General features: G+C 40.8%; 1 protein-coding gene across 7 annotated transcripts in view; it reads left to right on the plus strand.

Moving 5' to 3' along the window:
* LOC135971059 (uncharacterized) overlaps window positions 1-19,000 on the plus strand; it is a 115,810-nt gene that overhangs the window by 23,848 nt on the left and 72,962 nt on the right. The window lies entirely within an intron of this gene.

Raw genomic sequence — 19,000 nt, forward strand, 5'->3', positions numbered from 1 at the left:
GGTAGCGCCGCGAGCCGCGAGGGGCCAGTGACCTCTAGTGGACATGAGGAGATATGCAGCGCGCGTGAGCACGCAGCGGGAAAAACTCCTTCCTGAGCCGCTGCTCGCTTGTCTCCTCTGAATCCAATGCAAGGGTGGGACAGGAGTCCCCAATTTAAGGGAGAAAGAGCCGTCAGCAAGTCGTGTCGAGCAAAGACCTTAGCTCTTCTGATGTATCTGAAATCTAAACGCCATTTAAGCGCTCTAGCACACACACATTGTTACTTATCAATTTTTCCAGCGAGAGAAGGAGAACGTATGTAATGGGTTTGAGAAGTGAGCGTAAATAACTTTGGTTTCTGAACCTAGAGAAAAGCAGGGCTTTCAAAGCTCTGGAGCCACTAGCCATTCAGGGAAAGGAGTCGGAATGTGATTCTGTAAACAAAGTTCATCAGTACTCGTAAGATTTTTCTTTTTTCTGTAAAGTATTTAAAAAAAAAAAACTTAAAAAGCTTAGTTGGGTCAACAACAAGAAAGTAATCGAACAAATGATGTGTGGAAAGGTCCAGATGCTCCTGAGTTCACACCCCTTAGGCAAATAAGAAGACAAAAATAAGAACAAAAGAACCCCTTCGCTTAGCAAAAATAAAACAAAAGGCTAGGAGGAGAAAATGATCTGGGTTTTTTTGTTTGTTTGTTTGTTTGTTTATTTGTTTTAACCTTCATTTATTTCATTAGTTAGATAAACTAGTGCAGAAGTTTTTGCAAAGATCGTCCTGGTTCTGCAAGCGACAAAAGCAAACCATTCACGTGGTAGTTCAGACAGAATACCGATTTTCAAAATAAACCAAAGTCTGCATTTTATCCCTCCCCATCCCACAGACTGCAGCAGACTGTGGAAGCTGGCGAGGCCCAATAAAATCCCGCGACCGCACAGCCTCAGCGCTCAGGGTTCCACCGTCCAGTAGAGGCTAAGCTGACCTCGCAGACGGCCGCGCCCATTTGGGCCCTTCCTCCCGGGTCTGGTTCCACCGGCGTTTGAGGATTTCTTAGTCTCTTTCTTCCCTGGTACTCTTTCCCCGAGGGCAGAAGTCTGAACTACTAGCAGCTAGCTACCAAGCTCTTGGAGCGGGAACTTGGAGGTGATCCCCTCCCCGGGAGTCCGTCCCAGCTCTCCTCCCTTCTGTGCCTGGCGGTTCTGCGGTACCAGAATCTGCCCTCAAGGGTTGGGGGAGGGGTAGATATGGGGGATCCGAGACATTGCCTCTTCCCAAACTGTGAGCACAGCCCGCTTGGGGTTGGTTTCACATCGCCCAGGACGGGTTCCACGCCTGGAGCGCAATTACCCTGTTGCGCCCGCACGCGCCGCGGGAAGCTCATCTGGGACCCTCGGTCGGGGCCACCGCGTTAGTGAGGGACAGCCGAGTTGGGGGACGGTCTCCCCTGGTGGACAGTATAAAGTTTGGACCTCAGGGGAAGGAAGAGCGGAACTGGACGTTGCAGGAGGCTAGAGAGCAATGTTTTCTCTCCGAACTTTTCCTTCTCCACTTTGCGCCTTCGGAAACGGCCTGGGAGTTAACAGAGGTCGGGAAGCTGCTGTAAGAGTGAAACGTCGCCCCACTTGGCGGTGGCCGGGTCTCGCAGTAGGCTCGGGTCACAGGAAGAGGGGGTAGGGGTTCAGCTCGGCCGAGAGAGGGAGCTACCGTCCCCTCGTTTCTCGGCCGGAGACGTTAAGGGTCTCCGGTGAATGAGACCTCCAGGGCCAGAAGTCAGTGGTGGCTGTACTCCGAACAAGGCTGTCAGTTCGCAGTGAGGGAAAACGCGTAACCTGGCAGGATGAGGAACACGCGATGAAAATGAGCCCAGGGAAACCGAAGATTTCTAAGAGCTGTATTTTATTGTGGACCAAAGAAAGGACTGAGAACTGCTTAAGGGAAATAGCATTTATAAAGCCCAAACATTAAATATATATTACAACAGAAATACAATTTTAATAGATATAACTGAATTGTGATAGTTTAAGAAGTGATCTTTTCAGAAAACTAAACAGCGAGCAAAACAATGTTCAATTTTAAAACGCCCAGACGTGACTCACACAGCAATCGCCTATGGGAGAACAGTAGTTTTCCTTGACCTTCCCTACACTGAGCCCAGTGAGTTCCCTGTAACCCCAGAGCAGAAAAAATCCACTAACTTTGGAATAGAGTCAGAAAAACAAAACAAACAAAACCGTGCGGAACCCCAAGTAAGGATCCACTAACATTTCTGACTGCCTTGCTTAACTCCATGCCCCCGGGAAGTGGCGCGAATCACTCTTGGCACCACTTGGGGCGCAAAGAAAGGACCCACTTCCTGTTGGCCAGGCAACCTCACACCTGAGGCAAGAGGACCTGAAGTGGAGAACAAACTGTGCTCAAGTTCCAGCAGTCTCCAAACCAGTCCAGATTAGCTTGGGCCCTTGCAAACTTGGGCACTCACCTTTGGCCACGTAGGCGCCCTTTTCACCCTGCCACCAGAAACAAAGTGAACGCTCTTCTCTGTAAGCTGGAACTTACCAAGGGCATACCTGAGCCTACCAGGCCCAGAGCACCCCATTTCAGCCCAAATGTGCCAGTTTTACCCTTACTGGGGGTGCGCACTGCAGCCTTCATCAACCAACTTCTAAGTGGGCACCGATGAGGAGCAGCTTCACGCTTTTTCTGCAGAGAGAAGGTAGAGTGAGCTGCGGGCGTTCGGTGTGGCCCTGTGACCCCAGGCTACTATCCCAGGCTATGACACGTCTTCGCCAGAAAAGCAGGGACCGAGTTATTTCCCGGTTGACAATGCCCAGCAGCCGGGCCCTGTTATTATGGGGTTATTAGGGGGGTCGCCCTCTTCTCTAATGGTTCATGTTCAGGGTTTTCCCCCAGTAAGATTTAGAAAAGGCTAGACTTGAACAGTTGACCTCCCAGAGCCTCTGAGAAACTGGCCCCCGAATCTTCTCCCCAACACTCCCCCTCCCACCCCCACCCCGTTGTACCTCAGCTGCTAGCGCGGATGGAAAGACTCAAAGACAGAGAAGCACCCCCCATCGGCCACCACCCGCTGGGAACATGATCGACAATCTATCTCGGACTCCAGATTCACACAAAATCTGGAGTCCGAGATAATAGGTGATGAGCCGTCCTGGGAACTGTGTCGCAGGCTGAGGACGTCCAAGACCTGGTGCGCCTCGGGTCAGAGGAGCTGGAGGGGGCGACCCCAGGCCTGGCGCCCCGGCTCTGCGCTGGGGGGTGGTGCTGGCTATTTCTCTCTGCTCCCAACTATTGCATTTCTTTTTTCCTTTGTCTTGGCTAGAGTTATACACTTTATGTGTGGGGCGATTTAGAAAATAAAATTGGACTATATAAGCTATTCCATATATAAAAAAGAACCGGAAAAGCCTCGCATTTTTTCTCTTGTGTTTTCCTCACTTTTCTTTTTCTCAAACTGCAACATTTTAGTGCTTGAATGGCGAATGGGGAGAAGGACCCGCCGGAGACTGAGGCACGTAACGGAGGTCTAAAAGTGAATTTTTCAATGTCTAATTTACCCTTGAAGTCACATTCCATCTTAAATGACCACGATGATGATAATCTGAGCAGTAATATTAGTCGATTTTCCTGATCTACAGTGCGGCTTGGAGAAGTCTTGGGAATCAAACGGCATGAACTTAGATTCCTGTTATACAACTTTTCAATGAGGGAGGAGGATATCGAATACCTCACTCAGTCTTCGGGAATGGAGCCTTCAAAAACCCTTATAAGGCCAGGAGCGGTGGCTCACGCCTGTAATCCCAGCACTTTGGGAGGCCAAGGCGGGTAGATCACGAGGTCAGGAGTTCAAGACCGGCCTTGCTAACATGGTGAAAACCCGTCTCTACTAAAAATACAAAAATTGGCTGGGCAAGGTGGCGCAGGCCTGTGATCCCAGCTACTCGGGAGGTTGAGGCAGGAGAATAGCTTGAACCGGGACCCGGGAAGCAGAGGTTGCAGTGAGCCGAGATCGCGCCACTGCACTCCATCCTGGGCTACAGAGCAAGACTCCGTCTCAAAACAAAACAAAACAAAGGAGGAAGAAGAAAGAAAAGAAAAGACAACACCCTTGTGAGCCGCCTAAGAACCGTCCTGTGAGCATCTCATCCCCACACTGGCGCTGCCACCCGCACGGACCTTCCTACTTCGCACTGTTTCAGTTTCTCTATGTGCTTTTCAGCCCATCCTTGGAGTTGCTCTATAAGGAGGACTTTCGGAGTGAAACTCCACAGTGCTGTTCAAAGACACGCTTAATACGCCCGGGGATGGAGGGAGGACTGAGCTTGGACTGGAATTCCTGGAACAGACGAGGGCTTGGGAGCTTGGCCCAGGCACTGAGGACTGCCTACTCTTCCCGAGAAGGGCACCTGGGTCGAAAGAAGGTGGAGCGGGTCTTCTGCAAAGGCGAGACCCTGGAGAACGCTGCTCCACCCCACCCTGTGAGCGTGGACGAGTAATAATCTCCCGGCCTCAGTTTCCCCCCTTTGCTTTAGATGAATTTTAAGAAGCTTTATTTTTTTCTAAGATGATTTTCCCTACATATTTCTTGTCCCCCTCACTGCCTTTCCCGCCCCTGCCCCCCAAATACATTGTATATTTTTCCTCCTACGGTGAATTTTAAAGAACCACAAAAGTTTGCATAAGTCAGAATTTACCTGCCCATATATTTCGGTTGAAGAAGGAAAATTGTTTTTATGTGATAAGTTTTATTTCTATTGATTTTTAAAAGTTTCATCTGGAAATAATTTGGCTCATGAGCTAAATAATATAGTTACCATTTACTTAATAATTTTTAAGCTCTAGGCATTGAGGTAAATGCTTTATATATTTTTTCTTAGTCTGAGAACAACCATGTAAAATAGGGCTTTCCTTCTGTTTTTCTTCATCCCTCTCTTCTTTCCAATTTGAAAACTTAGGCAGAGATATTAAATGGCTTTCACAAAGGTATAGAACTAGTAAGTGGAGGAGGCAGAGTCTGAACACAACTACCAAACCCTAAGTGGAAGCTCTTAGCAGAGGTCAGGCAGGTTTTCAAGTGAAGCTATAACTGCTGAAGAGTAGCCCTTCAACCTATGGTACTCGGTTGCCCATTATAAAGGAAAGCTGTGTAGTAATTTGACTTTATATACCTTAAGAAATAATCAGGGCAAAAAAAAAAAAAAAACCCTAAAAATAATCTTTAGTTGTTAAGCAATCATCATATTGCTAATCGTAGTACCGTTATACATATTTTGCAACTGTTTATACATTATGAGATAAAGCAAATAGATCATTATATTGGTGTCTTACAGAACTGAAATTTTTCATTATAAGAAAAAAGGAGATACAGATGGATGATTATGGAAATCAAATAAAAATCTTATAGCCCGGGAAAGAAAAAAAAAAAAAAAAAAAAAAAAAAAAAAGGAAAGCTATGGTTAAGAAGCAAGAGTAGAAGCTGTGAGTAGTTGCTACCACTACAGAAAGCTTGAAACAGACTTGTATTCCCACCCCAATCAATGCTTCTCACAGGAGCACAGTGAAACCTCTGTTATGTTAATTCTGGCAATCTCTATTTCTTCTGGGTCATACCATCAAACCTCTGAAAGAAATTCAAACATTTTGCCACTCTCTTTGACTGTTTATTTTTTTAAATCTGAGATTAGAATTGTGGAACACATAGTGGATTGGTATAAAGAGGAAAATCAAGCACCGGGAATAAAGATTATAAAAGAGTGAGCTCCTTGAAAATTGTTGGTAATAGACCAATCATGCCAACACACAAATAATTAAATAATACTTTAATGAAATTTCATATTTTTAATAAATTATTTTCACCTTGTTAGTTCTGTTCTAGAATATCTTTGTATTTAACATAAATGAGATAAAATTACAAAAAAGAGACTCATCCTCTATTTTATATTATAACATGCATAAAGTAAAATTTCAAAAATTTAAATAAATGTGTCAGAATATTCATGGAAAGTATTCATTTGTGAGATTATGTACTTATTTGAATGAAGTGTCTTTTTACAATATATTTGGATTCTTTTTTATTTCTCTGCTTCCTCCTTTTTTCCTCCTCTATCTCTCATCCTCATTTTTCTCCTCCTCACCCTTTTTCCCTTTCTTTTCCTCCCATTCATTTTGTCATTGGAATCTATTTCTGAGACACGTAAGAAAATGAACCTCATTAGTTTATTTTTTCCTTAAAATGGTATTTTTGGAAAAAAAAAAGCAAAAGATGTCACCTTCAACTGAGGATGATATGCCAATTTGAATAGCATATCCTCTGACTGTTGCAGATATTCAGAACGATGTGTGCCATCCCAAAGAAGGTCTTCAATGGCAGTTATTTTTTAAAATGTTGTTTTACAGTCACATTCGATTTACTATTAGGTTATGCTCGAATTAAAATAGTTGATACCATAATACTAAATACTAACATTTTAAAGTTATTGTTATGATGTATTTACCATTGCCATTACTTTTAAAACCAAGGGAAGCACAAAGTCTGGTAAGACACAATCAGCATTGAGATATAATCACAGCACACACAAAAGAGAAATGTAATGTATCATAGCCCCAGAAAAATAGCATTCATCTGCTTTGTAATCTCTCAGATTCGATTGCAGCAAGGAAATATTTATACTTTCATGCAAAAACACATAAGAACCACGGTTTAGGATGGCTACAATTTTGAGCAAAAAATAGTTTTGTCTTCATCAAGTATTATGTATTGAGCCTTTTTTGTTTTTCTCCTTCATCAACAAACTTGGCTTACTTTTCTTCTAATCTTTTAGGGTCCTGCTGTTTATTTCCCAAGGTAAAGACTAGATCATTAGATAAAATGAGCCCAGGCTAATGTATTGATGGTTATAAATGTGTTAATGTCCATATCTTTGGCCACAATTCCTTCAAGCTTTTCAAATCAGATATGAATCTTAATGAACATGTTTGGAGGGAATACTCTTTGTTGTCTAACTTCAGTAAGGGGAACATAATGGTACTATATAACACTCACTCTTTTAAGGCTGGCCTGTCATAAATGCTTAAATACTCATCAGTACAATTATGAAGAAAGCCCATTAGGGAAAGAATTGAAACCTAGCATATCTGGAACATAAGTAGCTGAATTTAAAAAATAGCTAAGACAGATTTAAAATTTAGACAGTAGAAGACCCTTTTATAATTCTTAGACATTAATTTTAAAAGATCATTCAATGACAATTTAAATTATTGGGCTTGTGCTAGAAAGAAGACTACTCTTCTCCTATGTTAAAGCCACATTCACCTTTCTGTTCCCAGAACACTTGCTTCTTCCCTTTATAATTGGCATTCTCTATGCCTGGAACACTTTCTGCAGAAATTAACATGATTGCATGCTCATTGCATTCTCAGGAAGCATTCCTAGGCCAAACTAGCTCAACCCATTACCCCGTCACTCTCTACTACATTTGTATTTTAAAAATGGAATCTGTAATAATCTGAAAGAGCTTTGTTTCTATATTTGTTTACACTTTTTAATATACTTCTCTTTATTACAAGGAACACCAAGAGGTCAGGGACTTTGCCTGCCTTACTCATTACACAGCAGATACTCAGTCAACATTGAATAAATGATTAAATACGTCTATTTGTGATATAGGTCATCTTTTGGATATCTCGATCATTAGCCATTCTTCATTTGTATGTACTATGCATACAAAAAAAGCACCCGTTCTGGTTTGTTTTCTAGTAACAATACATTTCGTAACTAGAAGCTAAAGAGTTTGGGAGAAGGCAGAACCTGGTTTAGAAATTAATGTAGATAAATAGCTAGTTGGAAAGAATGCTTGATACGTACACCATTTCTTTCAGAAGACAACTTGCTAGTAGCAAGGGATTGTGTTATGTATAGATTTTACAAAATATCAAGAGTAATCACTGAATACTTGCATTCATTTATTCATTAATTCAGCACATATCCATAGTGTGGCACTCTATGGTTGGTGCTATGCACACAAAAACAATTAACATGATTCTTTCTCTCACAAGTTAGAGGTACAGTGATAGTCACCATCCTTTTAGGTAAAACTGCAAGCAGGAAAACTAAACTGCAGTGCATCTAGTCATTTTTCCACTTGCTTTCATTTCCTCCCTTCTTTAGGCACCCTTTGTATCTGGCTCTCCTTGCTTATTCAATCAACTGTAGAAAAGTATCTGATAAAATTTCACACTAAAGTGTAAGAGATTTATATTGGCTATGTCCTAGAGGTATTTACCTTATATCAAATTAGAAAGCAAATGAGAAGCTCTCTAATTATGGACTTTCCAGACCAAACAGGAGAAGGTAGTATTATTTTTAAAGCCATTGTTCCTGAAATCACACTGCTTAGGAAACTGATTAATTTGCTTATTCATTAACTTTGAGAACTTTACATTGAGCAACAAAAGGAGTTTTCTGTAAGATATAATTGGTGACACTCCAAGGACACTTCTAAAGCTAAGTAAGTTTCTTCAATGCATTTAACATTTGGAGGGAGGATAATTTTAGTGTGCTCCTTTCTCTTTTTTCTTCCCTTTCCTTCTTTTCTTCCTCCCTTCTTTCTCTTTCCTCCTTCTCCTTTCTCCTCATCCTCTTACTGATCCTTCTCCCCCTCTTGCTCTTCCTCCTTTTTCTCTTCCTTCTGCTTCATTTTTGCTCTTACTTTCTCTCCTGGAAATCCTGAAGATATGAGGAAATGTTATAAGAAAAAAAAAAAAAAAAAAAAGAGAGAGAGAGAGATTTTCAGGACTTAGCCAGCATGACCAGGCAGTCAGAGGCGATGAAGAAATTGCTTGGAAGGAATAGGTTGGTGCTGGGGTCTATTCAGTTGTTGTCCTCTCCTTTTGGCCTGACTAGGGAACTAGTTAGTGATAGAAGTGGGGTGTTTCCTAAGCTTAGATGCTTGAATTATTCATTAGTCAAAAGTAAATTACCATTTAAAGACAGGTGACACACGTTTTCTCGAAAAATTATTATCACTAATCATCATTTTCCACGGTAATTTGTATGCTCTCATTAATAGCCCTTGATTTCTATGTAAATCCTTTCCATAAAACTGCCACAAGATGGAAGTTTTTTTATTGGCTCTCTTTACCTCTTGATATATTTCTTGGCATTTTGGCATTCCTCATCTGGCACTCGATGGCTGGGTTTTCAGATTAGGCTGACTGTTGACATGCCCATATAAAACATTCTTTCATTGAGCATATTGCATTTGTAGAGGAGGCCACCTTCTCCCACCTTCTGCCATATTGTGCCCATATTTTTTTATGTCAATTGTCCAAACATTGACTCTCACATTTTCCCCCTTTTGATTTTTCATTGTAAGCCACATTTGACACTTTAACTACTTTTACTAGTTGCCCATGCCTTGTCACAAAGACTGAAACTGACACAGGCTTTGCCTAAACAGTTGCCTTGAATAAGTATATTTTTAATATGGATATCCCCTTCAAATCTTTTAGAACACCTTGGATACTTTTCTGCTAATCTTTTCTTACAGTTATATGGGCTCCAGGACTCAGCTAAGTGAAGGGAACTATCATTCTTTGTAACAGTTATTTCATACCGACAGTAAATTTTTAAACAAACTCCGGAAAGTGTTCTTGAGATTAGCTAGTTCATGGCAGCTTGTGGCTTGTGTCCCTGTCTGGCTCCTGAGGGAATGATCCAGTTTGATTGAGTAATTGCTGATAATTCTACTAAATTGAAAGAGCTCCACTTTGATCTAATACAATATCTAAAATTTTTACCTTTAGAATAAACCTCATTACACTGGTGAGGAGAGGGATGGACACCCTAGAAAGAGTCAATGCATTAATTTCCAGCATTTACAGGTTAAGTGACTCTTAATAAGTCATTCAAGAGTCGTTTAGCCTGTGAATGAGACCTGTAAATGAGACCATCTCATTCAAGTTCTGACTCTCTGATTTACCAATGGGGTGACTCTATGGCAAGTTAATTCATCCTCTCCCTCAATTTTTCTCACCAGTAAAAAAGCTTTACTAATTGTGCTTATCTCACAATGTTGTTATGAGGATTCAATGAGTTAATGCCTGAAAACCTGAAATTAGTGCCTGGCATCTAGTAAGTATATCTAGTGTCAGCAATGACTGTGATGATGATGGTGAGGATGGTGGTACATGAATAGTTTTCCTAGAACAAACAAGGATGATGCCTTAGTGAAATAGACACAAATGTATAATATTTTTTATCTCCAAAATTGGATAAGAATGGTCTGAAGGACAGGTGATATTGTTTGGATATTTGTCCCCACCCAAATTTCATGCTGAAGTGTAATCCCCAAAGCTGGAAGGGGGGCCTGGTAGGAGGTGTTTAGATCCTGGGAGTGGATCCCTCATGGCTTGGTGCTGTCTTCATGATAGGGAGTTCTAGAAAGATATGGTCATTGAAAAGTGTGTGACACCCCCACCCCTGCACCAGCCCCACTCTCTCTCGCTTGCTCCTGCTGTTGCCATGTGACTTGTCTGCTCCCCCTTTGCCTTCTGCCATGATTGTAAGTTTCCTGAGGTCTTCCTAGAAGCCAAGCAGATGCCAGCACCATGCTTTCTGTACAGCCTGCAGAATCTTGAGCCAATTAAACCTCTTTTCTTTATAAATTTCTAGTCTCAGGTATTTCTTTATAGCAATGCAAGAATAGCCTAACACAACAGATATTTCCTGTGAAGAGCAGACCTAGGTAAGTATCTCTAAGAGAAAGTCCTAGGTGGCCCCAACATCCTGACATTGCTGAGGAATATATTGTGCCTGATCCTTACAAGTTTTCAAGGCAAGCATTGTGACTAAGCACTCCTGCAACAAGCATTCCTTGTTAAAGACTCTGAAGAGAAGGTGGTTTAGTGAAGGGGTTGAGTGACTTTTCCCTAAAGAAGCTTTGCAGCCTTAGCAGAGCCATGCTTTTCATGACCCCTTTCTGGAATCAATTTCATGGTTACAAACTATGCACGAACATCCCCAGTTGGTTTTCTACATTAAAAATACTGCCTCCATTTGAATTTTACCTGAAGGCTGGTTACACCAAGTTCTTGCCTGTCACATTTTTAATGCATTAAGTCTGTATTCTGGCTCATTGTTGAGTCTTGTCATTTTGGCCAGAAAATGTAACTGCAGTGCTACTGACATTGTCCTAATGGTGTCTTTACATAAAATACAATTTTCTTAAACAAGGAAGAGAAGCAGCTTCAAGATCAGTGGCACCAACACTGTAAAGTGAGGGTTTTAACTTCACGACCTATTCAAACAGTTATCTGTGTCAGCATACGTGTGTGTGCACACACACAGACTTCAGAGACACAGGCAGAGAAAAACACAGGATAACATTCCACATCATTGTGAAGCTTCCAGAAGTATGAAGCTCAGGATTACATCTCAACACAGAGTACTGTTACAATATCCAACCTGCTCCTCCTCCTTTTGACATTTCTAAAGAAGCAAAAGAGCTCCTGCTGTTCAGGCACTGCAGGAGAGGAACATACACTAGCTGTGCCCAAAGGGGTTTGCATTGTAAGCTGGATGAAAATAACTTCTCTATCTTTACTTGGAAAATTATTTTTTTTCCACATAAAATAAACACAGCAGAAAAACATGTCATTTCAGGAACGTAGTGTTTCACAGACCCCTAAGTCACTGCCATCACAATTTAAAAATCAGTTCTGGCATGCTGAATTGAAAAAACTGGGAAGAACCAGTTAAAAGAGGTATATAAATATAAAATCTAAATGTAAGAAACAACAACACAGGAGGCTGAGGCAGGAAGATTGCTTGAGCCAGGAGTTTGAGATTACAGTGAGCTATGACTGCACCACTGCACTTCAGCCTGGGTGACAGAGTGACACTCTTTCTCTAAAAAAAAAAAAAAAAAAAGGAAAAAAAGAAAAGAAACAACAACAACGCAGTCATTAATACACAATAGATAAGTTTTCCTTGATCCAATGTCTTTGTTTTTAGAAAAATGTTACACATTTAATTGAAGTAAATAAAGAAAATAACCTATAGTATTTTGCACACTAAAAGCCTTGATTTTTGCGTAACTTTGAAGTATATGTTTTATTTTAACCTAGAGTTCCATTTTGATATTACTTATGACAACCCATGTGTTACTGCTATTGCTGTCATATAAGCTACTTGCTTCAGTTGGTAGAAGACGAGAAGTAAATTAGTCAAGGTGTATGGTTGGACTCCTGTCCAGTAAGGACTACTTGGCTTGACTCTTTGCCAGAGTAACAGATCATATTTCGAACTCTTCTCAACAACAGAGGCTATTCCTTTTTTTGTTTGTTTGTTTGAGATGGAGTTTCCCTGTCGCTCAGGCTGGAGTGCAGTGGCAAGATCTCGGCTCACTGCAAGCTCCGCCTCCTGGGTTCAAGTGATTCTCCTGCCTCAGCCTTCTGAATAGCTGGGACTACAGGCACCCACCACCGTGCTGAGGTAATTTTTGTATTTTTAAGAGAGATGGAGTTTTGGCATGTTGGCCAGGCTGGTCTCTAACTCCTGACCTCAAGTTTCCCCCCACCTCAGTCTCCCAAGGTGCTGGGATTACAGGTGTGAGCCACAGCGCCCAGTCAACAGGGGCTATATTTTAATCAATTATTTTATTTTCCAAAGTACCAGAAATCATGCTGTTCTGCACCTAGGATTTAACAACTATTTGCTTAGGGAAGAAAAAAAGCAAAGAGAACATCACAGTCATCTCTTGGTCATATCTTGGTCATGTCCTTTAGTTACAAGTGGCTCACAGGATCATATTCTGTGCTCAGCAATTCTCTTCTTTTCATGGTCAAAGTCTAACAGAATTTACACACTCGATTACTTAAGAACTTAGGAAAAGTTACTTCAAACTTTTTTGCTATGTTGTTCCTATTTCCCAGATACATGTATTTTATAATAGAAGAAGGAGAAACTCATCAGTCAACTATTTCAAAATCCTTAATATTCAGCATTAGAGGGCACTGATCTGTAGGGGAAAATGCAAATGAACACATGAGAACATGTGATTCCTTCTTCCCCCATTCTTATTTAACCTCACATTTATGTGTAGTAATGGTGTACAAAATTACAAGTTACCTAGTTTGTACCTGATTCATTGACTTAAGATAGTTGAAGATTCTAACTTGCTTTAACATTTTTTTTTTTAAGCCAACTTAAAGCACTCTGGCTTCTTTCAGCTTATAGAGAGATGTTCTTGCTGGTATAGCAAACTTATATTATTAAATTAGCTGAAACGCTCTCAAACTGGTCCCCAGAGGAGCTGGGTAAAACAGCATGCAACATACAGGAGACTGGATTTGTAAGTAGAATACAACACCCGATAGTAAATAACTTGGGTATGTGTCAAATGTAAAGTCAGGCGCATGTTTCTGCAGAATTACTCACTTACTATGGGTGGAGGGAACCTCTCTTACAAAACTGTGCAACTCTTAAGTACATATGTATAAGTTTATGTGGAAATACTGCATAGATTATCTAGGAATGGGACATTGTTATCTGCTCATAGAATTGACATGAGAAATAATATTAACCTATCCATATGCTTACAAGACTACAAATAAAATGGTAAAATTCTATTGTATTTCTTCTTTCAAAATTCAACTTTGGATGGAATTGGAGACCATTATTCTAAGTGAAGTAACTCAGAAACGAAAAACAAGCATCCTATGTTCTCACTCATAAGTGGGAACTAAGCTATGAGGACACAAAGGCCTAAGAATGATACAATGGACTTTGGGGACTCAGGGGAAAGGGTGGGACAGGGGCAAGGGATAAGACTACGATAAAAAATTAATTAAAATTGAAAATAAATAAATAAAATTCAGCTTAATTTTATTTTTATGCATCTAAAAATAAAAATTATGGGCCAACATGGTAGCTTATGGCTGTAATCCCAGCACTTGGAGAGGTTGAGGCGGAAGGATTGCTTGAGCCCAGGAGTTTGAGATCAGTCTGGGCAATAGGAGGAGACCCAAGTCTCTACCAAAAACAAACAATAAAAAAAAATTGACCAGGTATGGTGGCACATGTCTGTCGTCCCAGCTACTCGGGGGCTGAGGTGGAAAGGTCGCCTGGGCCCTGGAGTTCGGACTTATAGTGAGCTATGATCATGCCACTGCACTCCAGTCTGGGCAACAGAGTGAGCCCCTGTCTCAAAATAAAATATAAAATAAAATAAAATATAAAATGAAATAAAATACAAATTACAATAGAAATTATTGGTTTTGAGAACTAATGAAAATATTATGTTAGTTGCTAATCTTCGATTGAACTTAAGTCCTTAAGTTTCCCATAGTAATCAAGGAGTTTATTCGAAACCAGAAAATATTATCATAGTTTAAAAATTATTTTTTGGCCAGGTGCAGTGGCTCACACCCGTAATCCCAGCACTTTGGGAGGCGGAAGCAGGTGGATCTCTTGAGGTCAGGAGTTCAGGACCAGCCTGGGCAACATGGTGAAACCCCATTTCTGCTAACACTACAAAAATTAGCCCGGTATGGTGGCATGTGTGCCTATAATCTCAGCTACTCGAGAGGCTGAGGTGGGAGAATCACTTGAGCCTGGGAGGTGGAAGTTGCAGTGAGCAGAGATTGCATGCAGTGGTGGCATCTGCACCAGAAACATTGTTTTTAAATGTGTGCCCATTCCACATGATGGCTGTGTTGCTATGTGTGATGCTATAATATATCCAGGTGACAATGGAGGCTGTCTGGAAAGTTCAGGCTTAGCAGCTTGATTCTAGTCATTGTCATTCAAAAATGAATTTTTACAAAGGCATGTACTGAGTGACCCAGATTATTCAATTGGCAACCACAATTTGTTTTTAGTTTGTTGCCCTTAAACAGGGCTGTCTTTATTCTGCCAGACCAGATGTCTAAGCCATTGACTACAGATCGAGAATCAGTAAAAATACAACATGTGTGGCCCTCAGAAGTATTGTGTAAGGTAAGGATAATGGCTTTCAATCCAATTCATTGTGGTGACAGGTCCTTACCACAGTTCTCCAGTCTGCCATTGAAGCTGAACGATTACTGCTTCCCAGTAGATACTGTCAGCTTTTGATTTAGTTAAATCATCAGTGAGCTAGGCCCAAATATTTAGGAAAACCTCTGTGAATAGAATTCCATTGAACTATTGGTTTTGCTTCATGTGGTGGAGTCAGGGACAAGGAGGTTCCCACAGGGGTAGCTGCCACTTTTTCATGTAAAGCCAAAATGCTGCCAGGGTCAGGCTGCCTGTACTCTTGATATACCATTTCCATTTGACTCACAATGCCTGTTGGGCATTCCTAGCTTGTTAATCATCAAGTTGGAGTTGACCTGAACTAAAATGGGAATGGCAGGGCAGACAGTCACAATGCTTGCACAGCTTTCAACAAGACCTTAGTAGCAGGTTAATAGCTTCCTTTTTTCACCGATGTTAGGCAGTGATGGTGTCTTGAGAGGTCCTGAAAATGACCTATCTGAGAATCTGGCAACCTTTAACTCTTTAACCGAAGCTGTGATTTCTTTTCTCCTCCTGGGTTTTTATTGTTCTTGACCACCCTAAAGAGAGGATGCATGCAGTGATTCCTGTATGGGTCCTGTCTATCATTGATGGAACAGGGAACTATAGGCACATACCACCTTAATTTCATTACATGTTCAGACGTGGAAGTCACAATAGTACATAGTAGTAGCATAAATGCCCCGCCCATAAGGTCAATTTAGCTTATCTTGTCTAATGTGAACTTTGTGTAGACTCCATCAGTTGAATTCAGGTGCATTTTTCCCTACAGGGATACAGGTCAAGGAGTCTAACACACGCGCATCAAGGGGTACAGTAGTAGTACCCAGATCGTGCTATTCTCTAGCTGTGAGGTTGGGAGGTGCAGGGTTGCTGGTGAGGCTAATCCATTGATGGGGATAGTAGGAGGAAATATAATTCTTAGCCTTTTCCTTCCCCTTGACCCTTGACTCTAGGATGGATATCTTAACCCCAGTGCTGCTTCCTTCTCTGTTCACCTTTGGCGTCTGGAGAGTGCCTAGGTCCAGGGGTCCCTTTCTTTTTGTCCCTATCTATGTCACTACATTTTGTCTAGTGAGCTTTCAGCCACCCAGTGTCCAATGCCTCATTCTTGTTGCTAGGCAAGTTTGACGGCAGCAGAGACAGGCATGGCCAGCCCTGTGCAATCTGGCAAAACTTTGCATTCACTTTTGCTTTTGAGAGGCTGCCTGCTCATGGTGCAACCAAACTTCTAATGTTTGCAGTTCACCTGAAGGTCTATACTGATGAGCAAAATCCCTATTTCTGACATCACTTATTTCAGTTTTAGGAATTGCTTGACTCTATAGCCACAGCCACACTATCTTTTAGGTGGAGTTTTCTGTTCCTTTGTAATGTTAATATATCTTCCTCTGCCCATTTGTAGGAGAGTGAGCAACAACTAAGACACCATTTCTGTAGCTTGCTTCAATTTTAGCTCTCATTGTTTATCCTCATTAACAAGTAAAACAGTGGGAACTCTTACCCACTTCCACCCATACCCCATCTACCACTTGGGCAAGAATGTTAGCTATTGGATTCCAGGGGGTCTTATCATATCTTTGAATGAAAACGGTGGGAGCCTTGTTCTTCCTTTTTAAAAAAGAAACATGTTTCTGCCACCAACCCATTCCCCCACAAAAAGTTAGAAGTTATTGAGTAAGTCTGTTACTGTTTGGAAAAGGTTGGCAGAAGACATGAGACTCCTAAGTCAGACAAAAGTATTTATTTCTCATGGCACCACAAACAGCATGAGCATCAACATATTTGCATTGATTCCTTTTGTCCTCAGTTCTGTGTGATATGGTGGTGTGATACAGCTCAGATGGTTGCTATGCGCACAGTGGGTTCGTGTAGCTGAGGATTGCTAAGTTTAGGAAATTCACCACTTTTATAACAAGCAGTAAAAAAAGCCCACTTTTTGTCTCAGAGGAAGATTTTACCCTATCCTTCAAGGCTGCTCACTGCAAATCCAACCTTGAGAAATGACCTGGTTAAAGAGTAGTCTGGTCTTGAGGCTGGGTGCAGTGGCTCACGCCTGTAATCCCAGCACTTTGGGAGGCTAAGGTAGGCAGATCACTTAGGGTCAGGAGTTCAAGACCAGCCTGGCCAACACAGTGGAACCCTGTCTCATGCCTGTAGTCCCAGCTACTCAGGAGGCTGATGCAGGAGGATTGTTTGAACCCCAAAGGCAGAGGTTGCAGTGAGCCAAGATCGCAACACTGCACTCCAGCCTGGGTGACAAAACGAGAAGATTAGACTGGTCCGGCATTTGCATTCCTGGCAAACCCAGCAAGATGTGTATCAATGGGAGAGACCCATAGAGGACTGTCTCCCAACAATAATACTTCTTCATAATAATTTCATTTTTGAATCTGTTTGAACATATTTTAAATTATTTTTAAAAATTGCATTTAGAAATTTTTTAACATTTAGCTCATTACTCCTAGTGGTTGGTACCAGGTAAGGAGAGTAATCATTTACTATCCCCAGTTACTCCCTAGAACCTTTCAGCTCCGTTGGAGGTATATTTATTTTTCATTAAGATTCTGTGAATGTGTAGTGCTATATAGTGTGCTAAAATAGGTAAATACTGAGTGATGCACGTGTGTGTGTATGTATATGTATATGCACATACAAATAACTATATATAAAAATCTATGCATAATGTGCATAACAGTTGTGTATATATATATGTGTGTGTGTATACATAGTTTTAAAAACCCTTGTAACATCCCTAAATATAGATATTATTTCCATTTACAGATGAAGAAACTGACCAAGAGTGGTTAAAATTTTTTTTTCATAACTTGTAGCTGGCCAAGGGGGCATTAAACACAAGTGTCAAAGTTTGTAACCTTTTGACCATACCATGACACGATACAGATTAAAATATTTCTTTATAATAAGTTATATATTACTAAGGACTTAAGACATTACTTATTACATAATTAAAATAGCACAAGATCACAATTGAAGATTATTTTAATCTAGATGATGGTTTATAATAAAACAAATGCTGGTGTTTGGGTATCTCTATGGGACCCTTGCTTGCTCACCTTTTCTACACAAGTGCACCTTTATATCCTCTTCTTCAGCTGAAGAAATATTGGGAGTAATACAATGGTCACTCTTCGATGTTATACAGGAGAAACAGCTGACATCCTTATAGTGTGACCTTATAAATTAGACCCAGATATCTACTTTCTAGAATGCAGCTTTCTTATATTCTTTCTGCTTGCCCTCAAAAACTGATGTTTGCTTGTGTTGGGTGTGCACAGCCTTGTGGTGGTGACAGACAAAGGAAAGCAAAAGCCCACATGGGAAATCTTTTGCTATCATGGAGTTTGTTTTCTGAGACAAATATCCATGTAGATAAAATCAAGCCTTCTTTTCTACTGTTGATTGTATCAATCTGATTCATGTTCATGAACTATATATATACATTGTTTATGTGTTTTACATATGTATTATGTGTGTGTGCATATAAATGCTAAATGTCAATTAGAATTATATACACGTATTTGATCAAATGCATTAACAGTTTCTAATGCTTCATGCAAATGGTTTCTAATGCTTCATGAAGAATCTTTTGTTTTAATGTTTGACATCTTTTTTCTTAATAATTAAGTGAATATTGCAATGTCTACTGCCCTCCTCCCATTTAAGCATTTTTTTTTTTTCTATTGATCATATGTACTTTTCTCTGAAATTCATACACTCATGAAATTCCACTGGTAGCTTCAGAGGACTTAAGCAGATAGGCCTTGCACTTAATTTCACTAAGTGCACCTCAAAATGCACCTGGGACTTTTATTTTTATTTGTGTTGTCCTTTATTTAACCCTCAAAGATGAATGGCTGAATGATCAGTTCTATAGGAAGGTGCTTTTAATATTACCGGTTGCATTGACTGTCATTCTTGGTACTAT

Source organism: Macaca fascicularis, chromosome 6 (assembly GCF_037993035.2).
Source record: "Macaca fascicularis isolate 582-1 chromosome 6, T2T-MFA8v1.1".
NCBI classification, from domain to species: domain Eukaryota; kingdom Metazoa; phylum Chordata; class Mammalia; order Primates; family Cercopithecidae; genus Macaca; species Macaca fascicularis.